This window comes from Mastigoproctus giganteus, chromosome 3 (assembly GCF_048544385.1).
Source record: "Mastigoproctus giganteus isolate SK-2022 chromosome 3, ASM4854438v1, whole genome shotgun sequence".
Classification (NCBI taxonomy): Eukaryota; Metazoa; Arthropoda; class Arachnida; order Uropygi; family Thelyphonidae; genus Mastigoproctus; species Mastigoproctus giganteus.
The window spans coordinates 138,997,860-139,010,010 of NC_143577.1; the positions used below are offsets into that span (position 1 = coordinate 138,997,860).

At 39.9% G+C, this 12,151-nt stretch overlaps 1 protein-coding gene across 1 annotated transcript in view; it reads left to right on the forward strand.

Moving 5' to 3' along the window:
• The window catches only part of LOC150088287 (cubilin-like), a 1,623,406-nt gene that overhangs the window by 903,549 nt on the left and 707,706 nt on the right, over positions 1–12,151 (forward strand). The gene's annotated exons all lie outside the window — the stretch shown is intronic.

Consider the following 12,151-nt stretch of genomic DNA (forward strand, 5'->3'; position numbering starts at 1 on the left):
GCAAACTGCAGAACACCCCTGAGTTCCTGTAGGTTCCTTGGTGGAGGATCCATCCATCTGATGTATCGATCAAGATGGTCTCATAGATTTTCAATAGGGTTAAGATCTGGGGAATTCGGTGGCCAAGAGAGTAGCTTGAAGTCTTCGTCGTGCTCCTCAAACCACTTACGGACAATTCCGGTGACATGGCATGCTGCATTGTCTTGCTGATAGATACCATCGTCCCCAGGGAACACAGTCAACATGTATGGGTGTAGCTCATCGGCGACGATTGATAGGTAACCATTTGCATTCAGGGTGCCCTCCAGAGGTATCAGCGGACCCAAGCCATGCCATGCCATGTCATGAAAACATTCCCCAGAGCATAACGCTGCCCCCACCAGCCTGCCTTCTGCCAAATATCGTGTCCGGGTGTCTGTTCTTGGAGGTTTCATGCCTAATACAACACCATCCATCCACTCAGTGGAGCAGAAACCATGACCCATCAGAGAAGGCCACCCGTGACACTCGGCCAGGATCCAGTGTTGGTATTGCTGCACAAACTGACGGCGTTGTTTGCCGTCAGCATGGGTGCTGTCAACAAGTGTCTGCGCCAGAGCCCAATGTGCAACAGGATTCACTGCACTGTTATGTTGGAGTCCTTTCTGTTGGCCCCCTGGTTCACTTGGACAGCCAGATGGGCAACAGTAGTGTGCTGGTTGGTCTTGACCATTTGTTTCAGCCAACATTCACCTCTGGGATCAATGGCTCATGGGGCTCCACAATTGGCACGTTGGGTCATCAAAACTGTCCCATTCATCCAGTCTTGATACACTTTCGCCACTGCAGCACATGAGCATTTCACAAAATCTACTGTTTCAGAAATGCTGGCACCCCTAGCCCGATAGCCAATGATCATGCCTTTTTCCAGGTCCAATAGGTCACGTGCTCTGCCCATGATAGAGGCTGTTACTGTGTTCATGGATGCTGAACATCAAGCCTCATATGCTTGCGGTGTGAGAACTTGACATGTGTGCTGTATGATTCGCTAGGCGTGTGTGTGTGATGTCTTTATTGGGGGGGATCATAATATTGTGACTAGACTCTGTATATATATATATATATTTTTTTTTTTTTAGGTGTATATATATATATATTTATATGAATATGCTTCTCTATGTGTATATATGAAAAGCCTTTTGTGGCAATGGGAAATTGTGGGAGCGGAGTTAAAAAATATGTAATTAATGATATTGAAATTTCGCAAGATTATTTAATGAAAAAACTTTCGAGCCTACAGACCAGTAAGGCTCCTGGAGTTGATGGAATATACCCTATAATCTTAAGAGAGGCGGCAAGCGAGTGCATTGAACCATTGAGGCTAATTTATCGAACATCACTAGACTCTGGGGAGATTCCCTTGGATTGGAAAAGTGCAAATGTATCTCCCATACATAAGGGTGGCTCTAAAAGTAAAGTTGGAAATTATCGACCTGTCAGTCTGACTTCAGTAGTAGGGAAAATCATGGAGGCAATGATTAAGGGTGGAATTCAGGATTATTTGGATCGAATTGAAATTCTCAAGGATACTCAGCATGGTTTTGTAAAGGGAAAATCATGTTTAACAAATCTGGTTCGCTATTTCGAAAGGGTCACTCACGAGCTGGATTTAGGGAATAATTTTGACATTGTTTATTTAGATTTCAGCAAAGCTTTTGACTCAGTCCCACATGAGTGGTTGCTTTATAAGCTGGAACAGGTTGGAATCACTGGGAAAATCTTTAGATGGATAGAAGGATGGCTTCAGGGCAGGAGGCAGAGGGTTGTGATAAATGGCTATTCCTCAGATTGGGTTGATGTAAGAAGTGGGGTTCCCCAAGGATCAGTATTAGGACCACTGTTGTTTTTAATTTTCATAAACGACATTGATGAAGGGATAGAGGGCGTGATGTCTAAATTTGCAGATGATGTTAAAATTGGTAGAGTAGTTAATGATCACTGTCAAGCTGAGCTTCTTCAGAGAGACCTAGATAGACTTCAGGAATGGTCAGAAAAATGGCAGCTGTGCTTTAATCCAACAAAGTGTAAGGTATTACACTTGGGAAACAGTAATCCCAAAAAAACTTATTCACTTGGTGGAGTTCAACTAAACCCAGTACTGGAGGAAAGGGACTTGGGTGTTACGATACGGTCAGATATGAAATTCTCTGAGCATTGTAAAAAGGTTGCAAGGAAGGCCCATGGTGTCCTATCGATGATCTATTGAACTTTTGCAAGTAGAGATAGGGATGTGATAATCCCATTATATAAGGTTTATGTTAGACCACACTTGGAATACTGTGTTCAAATATGGAGACCGCACCTAAAGAAAGACATCAAGCTTCTTGAAAGGGTGCAAAGAAGGGTAACTCGCCTGGTGAGATCGGCAAAAGGGCGTCCTTATGAAGAAAGACTTCGAATATGTGGGTTGCAGAGTTTGGAAACTAGACATCTTAGAGGAGATTTGATTGAGGTGTTTAAGGCTCTGAGAGGCATCAGTAAAATGAATGAGGACAAAATTTTCAAGATTATAAATGATGCTAGACTAGGGGACATAAATTCAAGTTACGGGGGGAAATGTTTAGATTGGACTACAGGAAGTTTTATTTTAGCCAGCGAGTTATAAATTACTGGAATAAGTTGCCTTCATGGGTGGTAGAGGCCGACAGTTTGGGGAAATTCAAAGGTCATCTGGATAGTACTTTCGGGTAAGGGAAGCGCATAGGATGATAGGTTTAATCTCCTTTTTTTTTTTTTTTTTATTAATTATTATTATTTAGTTATTTATTTTATTTATTTATTTTTTTTTGTTTTTTTCATTGTTTTTTTCGGATTTTTTTTTTTTTTTTTTTGGCTGGTGCAGCATAAGCCATAGGCTTTCTTGCACCATGCGGCCGTTACTAATACTAATACTATATGTATGAACACTGGATTTTCTGAAAAGAAAATTCAAAGTTTTATGTTTAAAACATATCAACAGTTCTTATTTTTACATAAATATATAATGATAACTTTATTTATCATCAATTTGCCATACATAGAACAAATAATTTGATCAGTTCCAGAGGGTCCATTTCGCGGACCCCAGTTTGAGAAATGCTGTTGTAGCATATAGTCAAAATGACCCAGAGTTGGGGAGGGGAAAATGAAATACAGATAATTAAACTTATGATAATATTAGAATAAATTATTCTTATCATCATAAATCAAAAGAAGGCCTGAAAATTGCTAAGAATCATTTAAGTGGTTATGAACTCTCAATTATATTGTTTAAATAATTCAGCACTCATTATATGCATAACTACCTTGTCCATATGATAATGTGTGTCACAAAATGGAAAAGGAAATTCAAATCCTCTTGTCAAACTTTTTTTTGCACACTCTGAAAACAACACTTTACAGAGCCACATAGGAAAATCTTCTGTTATTTTGTGAGTTGCATCTGAAATAGCATTACAGATACTCCATTCATATATTTTTTGAAACATAAAGATTGCTTCCTATCTTCTGTTTGCCTTATTATTGGAATCGTTATCATCTCCATCTAATGAGCTAGCACTTTGTTTTTTTGACATTGGCTCATCAGATGAAGAATTCATGTTCAGTTTTGAAACAAAATTGGATTTTTTGTGCAATTTTCCTGTGGTGATTCAAGTGTAAAGTGATTTTAGTGACCTTTCAGTACCTTTTCATTGTGATTATCTATTAAACTTAACTATAAATAAGATCTTTGTGTGTTTTGTAAGTCTTTTAACTTTTGGGTATCTGAATTAATTTGGCTAATTGCATATTGTTTTGAGGCACCTCACTGTAACCCTTTTTATTTTTGTTTAAACTAACTTCATTTCCGTCACTTTGGTCACTAGGTGACACCACTCTTGCTTCAACATGGCAAGGCTAGTAATCTGGGGAAAAAGACAACCTCCAACAACTAAAAAGGACAAAACATGAGAAACTTATGCACAATAACTTCTCTGGGCTGCTTAGAAAACTAAGACAAAAAGCATTTTTAGCATTAGCATTTTACCATTAGTAGAGGCATACGATGGAAGAAAGCATGCAGCATCAGCCAAACCACCCCTCCCATTTCACCCCTCCATTCGATCAAAATGCCTGTCCAGCTCAGCCTTAAATTTATTTCGGCTATTAGCTTCCACAACAAAAGTAGAAGCTTGTTCCACCAATCAATTACCTGCTGGCTAAAGGCAAATTTCCGCATGTAAATTCTACAACTATCTTTACTCAATTTGAAACTGTGCTCCCTCAGGTTCTTAGTCTGAGCAACAGGAAGAATCCCATCAGCATTCAGCTTGCTCAACATATTCAAGGCCTTATACACCTCTATCAGATCACGTCGCACGTGCCTACTCTCCAGGTGCTGCAATTTGCAGAACTTAAGCCTTTCTTGGTAAGAGCACCCCTTTGTTCCCCTCATCAATCTTGTTGCCCTTCTTTATACTCGTTCTAGCAACTCTACATCCTCCCTAAATTGAGACCTCCAGACCTGTACATAGTACTCTAGATGTGGCCTGACCATTCCTTGTATAATGGAATAATCACCTCCCTGTGCCTGCTAGCAAAATTCCTATATATCTTTGACAAGACTCCATTACCTGCCCTGTCAGCCCATCTGCACTGCTCAGCGAACTTCATATTTGACTGCACAATTACCCCCAGGTCTTTTTCAATATTCCACTTCCCTGAGTGTAGTACCACACATTGGTGCATTTCTCTTTGGTTATTGCTACCCATATACAGTACTTTCCATTTGTCAATGTTAAATATCAGTTGCCACTTCTGAGCCCATTTTCCCAACTTATCTAGATCTAGTTGGAGTAGCATACTGTCTTTACTGCCGTTAACAACACTACCAACCTTTGTATCATCTGCAAACTTTGACATTAAACCTGATATGCCTTCATCAATATCATTTATAAATATATAGAACACAACACTGAACCCTGGGGAACTCCGCTAATAACATTGTCCATGAAGAGCAGTGTCCGTTGATTACCATACTCTGTCGTCACCCACTCGACCATCCCTTTATCCGTTGTAGCAACTCACCATTAATGCCATACCTCTCCAATTTGTACAGCAGTTTTTCATGTGCAACAATATCAAAAGCTTTCCTGAAATGCAAGTATATGATATCAAAATTATTTTTGGCATTCAGTTCTTTTGTGACCACATCATAGTATCCAATCAAATTGATCAGACAAGACCTCCCTTTAACAAACCCATGCTGTGTCTTAACTATTATTGCAGTCTTGTCTAGATGATCCTGAATGCTTCTTTAACCAGTGATTCCATTATTTTCCTCAGAACACAAGTTAAACTAACAGGTCTGTAGTTACCTGTGCCACCTTTTGAACTGCCTTTGTCAGTTGGTGATACATTTTCACACCTGCAGTCCATGGGGACTTCCCCTGAGTCCAAGGAAGCTCTCATAATTATGGTGAAGGGTTTGTTTATTTCCTTTGCTGCCTCCTGTAATATAACTGAATATATTCCGTCCACCCCAGGTACCTTCCTTATGTTTAACTTCACAATTTCTCCTCCATTTTACTCTCAGTTATTACAAAATCACTTAACTCCTTGTTAGCATTTGATAAACTTCTGGCACTCCCCTAATTGAATAACTCCTCATGTCTGAATGTAGATGCAAAATACTCATTTAGTTTATCAGCTACATGAGCATGATCATCAATAGTCAACCCATCTACATTAAGTGGTCCAATCTGATACATCGCTTTCCTTCTAGAGTTTACATAAGTAAAGAACTCTTTGCTGTTTTTGTTTGCTTCCTTTGCCAAAGAATTCTTGTAATCTGTCTCCACCTGCCGAACCTTCTTTGTGACTTGATTAAAGACTAGTTTATACCTGCCATAGGCTTTTGTGTCACCTGATGCTTTATACACATCCCATACATTTTCCTTCTCTGCCACGAGCCTCATTAATTCATCTGACATCCATTTAGGCCTAAACCATGAACAGTATTTCTTAGTCGGAATGAAAAGCCTAGTAGCCTCCAAAATTAAATCGCCGAAGGCTTCCCATTTAGAATTCAACATTGGTAACATCATCAGTTGATCCCACTGTACAGAATTTAAAAACTGTCTGGGACCTCTGTAGTCACCTTTACAAAACCAAAAGCACTTCCCTTTAGCCTTGATGGTAGTTACATCTTTAAGTAATAAAGATGTAACTTTATATCTTTATTACTTACAGTAACAAAGTATAGTATAGTATAGTGCATAATATAATATTGTCAATTAATCAGTAATCTATTAATCTTGTTAAACTTCATTGTCAATTAAATTGTACTTTTAACTATATATATAATGACTTAGATTACAAACGTAACAATTAATTAATACATAACTTGATACGGCAGTTGTACAAAGGGAACTCATAGATAACACTCGATACTGAAAATTAAATATAGCGTTATAACTGTGTTAGGATACAAGTTTAAAGTTTTAATTTTATACTGAAATTGAAATTTTATTGAAATAAAATCGAAATCATGACTCAGACCAGAGCAGAAAAGCAAAAGGCTCAAGCTAATGGGAGTGCTGTGGCTCAGGGGAGAACTGAGGGGGGTCAGTTGCCCTCTGAATCACAGCCTTTTAAAATGCACTGCTTGTTTGATGTTTGCGGAGCAATCGGGTACGGGACATGATGCTGTCATGGGGGATGTCTTTGTGTGTGCACGATGTAAGGAAATCAGGCGACAACTGTGTTGTTATGGGCCTATATGAGAGCTTAAAGGACAGGGTGCATGCCCTCCAAGGATATAAATTAAGGGGCCCATCAAGCTCTCAGCTGCCCACAACAACGCCAGAGCTTGCATTTGGTCTTCATGCAACACAGATCCAACCTCCTAGGCAGAATGCGCTGGTCCCACAGGAACTAGTAGTAGTTGGTGATTCTATTGTCAGGAAAACGGGGAACATGCTTTGTAAAAGGATAGGTCGGTGTAAAAGGTGGAACAGAACCAGGGTCTGCCAGAGGCAAAGGTTGATGACATTATAGAGCGGATATCCTCTTTTATGGGCACAAAAGGTGATATAGTTGTACACATTGGCACTAATGATATTAAGAGTAGGAGACTGGCAGAAATACTTAACAAGTACAGGTCACTGTTGAAAAAAAGCCATGAAATAGGGTTGAATTTGAAAGTGTCTGCAATTCTGCCCAGAAACGACAGGAGAGAGTATATGATGAGAGCCCTGTCGATCAATTCGGCCCTGGAAAGTTTGTGCAAGGCTTCAGGGGTAGAATTTTTTACAGCCTGTTCTGTAATTGTTAACAGGAGAGACTGCTTCTACAGGGATGGGATACACTTAAATAGAAAGGGTGCAAGAATATTTGCTGATGCTGTTGAGGAAGTGTTAGGTGGGTCAGAAAACTGCTAGTTTGGGGGATACAAGGACTAATAGATTAACAGTAGCCACTGGCAGAGGTGAAAGTGATTCTTGCACTGCTTCTATTGAAATGAGCAGAAACCTGGAAAACAAGATGCAGGATATTTCAGAGACTGCTGGGAGTCATTGCAGAACAAGTAAACACATGGGTTGTTAGGGCAGCTAAGAATAAGAACAGGTGCATGTATACTTGCATGTACACCAATGCTAGGAGTTTGGAAAATAAATTTGATGAATTTGAGGTATTGCTCAAAACATCAAAGGCAGAATTGTTGGGGTATCAGACACATGGTGTCACACAGATATAAGGAATGCAGAACTGGAATTTGGGGAATATAATGTGTATAGAAGGGATAGACAGGACAGAAGAGGAGGGGGGGGTTATAATATTAGTTAAGAAACACATAAAAACCAAGGAAGTGAAACCAGTTGACATTGATGGACAGGGCAGTGTCGAGTCAGTTTGGTATGACATAAGCATAGGGAAATCAAAATTGAGAGTAGGAGTGTACTATAGGCCTAATGACTCCGATGAGTATAATAAGATACTGTACAGGGAAATAGAGTGGGCCAGTAAATCAGAGAGTCTTATAATGGGGGATTTTAATTTCCCAGATATTGACTGGAATTTGTGGATTTGTCACTCAAACACTAGCAAGGCTTTTGTGGATTTATTGGATGATTGTTTTCTACATCAGCATGTTCGGGAGGCAACTAGAGGGAGTAATACTTTGATCTGATTATCAGTAGGGATTCTTCATATATTGAGAATTTGCATATACAGGAACCACTAGGTTGCAGCGATCCCAGTGTGCTGAAGTGGGATTTATTCAAAGAGATAATTACCATCAGGGGTAAAGGGAAAGGTTTTTGCTTTCGTAAAGGTGACTACAGTGATCTAAGTCAGTATTTAAATTCTATACAGTGGGACCAACTGATGATGTTACCATCAGCAAATTCAAAATGGGAAGCATTTAAAGAAATAATCTTGGAAGCTACTAGGATTTTCATACCAATGAAGAAATATTGTTCAACATTTAGGCCTAAATGGATGTCAGATGAACTAATTAGACATGTGGTAGAGAAGAAAAATACATGGGATACATATAATTTAACAGGTGTGACAGAAGCCTATGATAGATATAAGCTGGTCTGTAACCAAATCACAAAGGAGATTAGCATTAGTAGAGGCATATGATGCAAGAAAGCAAGCTTATGCAGCATCACCAAAAAAAAACACGCTCCCTTTTCACCCCTACGTTTGTTCCAAGTAACTGTCCAGCTTAGCCTTAAATTTATTTAGGCTATCAATTTCCACAACAAAGGATGGAAGTCTTGTCCACCAACCAACCACCCACTGGCTAAAGGCAAACTTCCGCACATCTATCCTACATCTGTTTTTCCTGAATTTGAATTTATGCCCTCTCAAATGATTATTCTGAGCAAGAGGAAGAATCCCTTCAGCATTGAGCAGGCTCAAACCATTCAAGGCTTTATACACCTCTGTCAGATCACCTCGCCGGTGCCTAGTCTCCAGACACTGTAATTTGCAAAACTTAAGCCTTTCTCTTAAAAGCAACCCTTTGTTCCATTCATTAATCTTGTTGCACTTCTCTGTACTCGTTCCAACAGCTCTACATCCTTCTTAAAATGAGGCCTGCAGACCTGTATACAGCACTCAAGGTGTGGCCTGACCATTGCCTTATATAAGGGGATAATCATCTCCTTATCCCTGCTAGAAAATGTCCTGTATATCATTGACAACACACTATGAGCTACTCTTGAAGACAGTCTGCACTGCTCAGATAACTTCATATCTACTTGCACAGTTACCCCCAGGTGTGTTCGTTCTCTACCACTGTCAGTGTAGTACCACAGAATTCATACGTCACTCTGGGGTTGCTGCTTCCCATTTGCAGTACTTTACATTTGTGAATGTTAAACTTCATTTGCCACCTTTCGGCCCATCTGCTCAACTTTTATAGATCCTGTTTCAGCAGCGTACTGTCATTAGTGTCCTTAACAACCCTGCCAACCTCCATATCATCAAACTTTCACATTAAGCTTGATATACCATCAACTATATCATTTATGAATACAGGAAACAACAATGGACCCAATACTGAATGCTGAGGGACTCCACTAATAACATTAGTCCACAATGAGCAGTGTCCATTGATTTCCACTCTCTGTCTTCTTCCACTCAACCATCCCTTTATCGATAGCAGCAATTTGCCTCCAGTGCCACACTGCTCCAGTTTGTGCAGCAGTCTTTCATGTGCAACAGTATCAAAAGCCTTTCTAAGATCCAAATATATGATATCAAAGTTATTCCCTGCATACAGTTCCTTTGTGACTGCATCCAGTTCCTTTGTGACTGCATCATAGTATACAATCAAATTGGTCAGGCAAGACTTTCCCTTAATAAAACCATGCTGTGTCCGAGCTATAACTGAAGTCTTCACTAGTTGATCCTGCAGTGCTTCTTTAACCAGTGCCTCCATTAATTTTCCTGGAACAGAATTAAACTACCAGTTCTATAATTACTTGTGTTGCCCTTTGATCCTCCTTTGTGAATTGGGGTCACATTTGCACCTCTCCAGTCCATGGGTACCTCCCCTGAGTCCAAAGGAGCTCTCATGGGTAAGGCTTTGCTTACTTCCTTTGCTGCCACCTTTAATATAACTGGATAGATCCTATCCACCACGGGTGCCTTTTTTATTTTTATCTTCAACAATTTCTCCTCCACTTTCCTCTCAGTTATTACAAAATCATCCAGCTCACTGCCAGTTTAACTCACTACTGGCATTCCCCTCTCTGAATAACTCCTCATGTGTGAATGTAGATGCAAAATGGTCATTTTAGTTTGTTAGCCACCTGAGCAGGATCATCAACAGTTGAACCATCAATATCCAGTGGACCAATCTGATTCATCCCTCTCCTTCTAGAGTTTACATAGGTAAAGTACACTGTTGTTTTTCTTTGATTTCTTTGCCAAGGGGCGCCTCCATAGCCAGGTGGGAAGGAGCAGCAGTGCGTAGCACACGCTTCTTGATTAGACCGGGGTTCGAGCCCCTCACCACCAAATATGGAGGATGCGGAAAGGTCAGGGAATGACCACCGCATATCCCAGAGCAATATGGCTTTAGTTGCTAATGCTCCAAAAAACCAAATAACAAACAAACTAACAAATACCTTTGCCAAGGATTTCTAATAATCTGCCTTTGCCTGCCTAATCTCCTTTGCGACTTGTAAACAGACCAGCTTATATCTATCTTAGGCTTCCATGTCACCCATTAATTTATATGTATCCCATGCATGTTTTTTTCTCTGCCACATATTTCATTAGTTCATCTGACATCCATTTAGGCCTTAACCTTGAACAATATTTCTTGGTTGGTATGTAAAGCCTATGTAAAGCCAAGATGAATTCTTTGAATGCTTCCCATTTTGAATTTGCTGTTGGTAACAACATCAGTTGGTCCCACTGTATAGAATTTAAATACTGTCTCAGACCACCGTAATCACCTTTACAAAAGCAAAAACCCTGCCCTTTACACCTAATGGTAGTTACCTCTTTGAGTAAATCCCACTTCAGCACACTCTGATCTCTACCACCTAGTGGTTCCTTTATCTGCAGATTCTTAATGCATGAAGAATCACTACTGATAATCAGATCAAGAGTATTACTCCCTCTACTTGCCTCCCGAACATGCTGATGTAGAAAGCAATCATCCAATAAATCCACAAAAGCCTTGCTACTGTGTGAGTGACCAACCCACAAATTCCAGTCAATATCTGGGAAATTAAATTCCCCCATTATAAGACTCTCTGCTTTACTGGCCCACTCTATTTCCCTGTACAGATCCTTATTATAGCCATCAGAGTCATTAGTCCTACAACACACACTCCTACTCTCAATTTTGATCTCTCAATGCTTATGTCACACCAAAGTGACTGGACACTGCACTGTCCAGCGATGTCGACTGGCTTCACTTCCTTGGATTTTGTGTTTCTTAACTAATAGTAGAAACCCTCCTCCCTACCTAATTTGTCTATCCTTCCTGTACACATTGTACTCTCCAAATTCCTTTTCTGCATTCCTTATATCTGTGTGACACCATGTCTCTGATATCCCAACAGTATCTACCTTTGATCTTCTCAGCAATATCTCAAATTCATCAAATTTATTTAGCAAACTCCTATCATTGTTGTACATGCAATGGTTCCTATTCTTAGCTACCCTAACACAACCCATGTGTTTACTTGTAGCGCAATGACTCCCAGCAGTCTTTGAAATATCCTGCATCTTGTTTTCCAGGCTGCTGCTCATTCCAATAGAAGCCGTGCAAGAATCACTTTCACCTCTGCCAGTGGCTACTGTTAATCTATTAGTCCTTGTATCCCCCCAAGCTATCAGTTTTCCGATCCACCTAACCCTGCCCTCAATAGCATCAGCAAATATTCTTGCACGCTCTATATTTAAGTGCATCTCATTCCTGTAGAAGCAAGCAGTCTCTCCTGTTAACAAGAGATTAGGCAGGCAAAAGCAGATTACGAGAAATCTTTGGCAAATGATGGAAAGAAAAACAGTAAAGAGTTATTTTCTTATGCAAACTCTAGATGGAATAGGATGAATCAGATTGGTTCATTTGATATCGATGGTTCAACTGTTGATGATCCTGCTCAGGCAGCTAACAAAC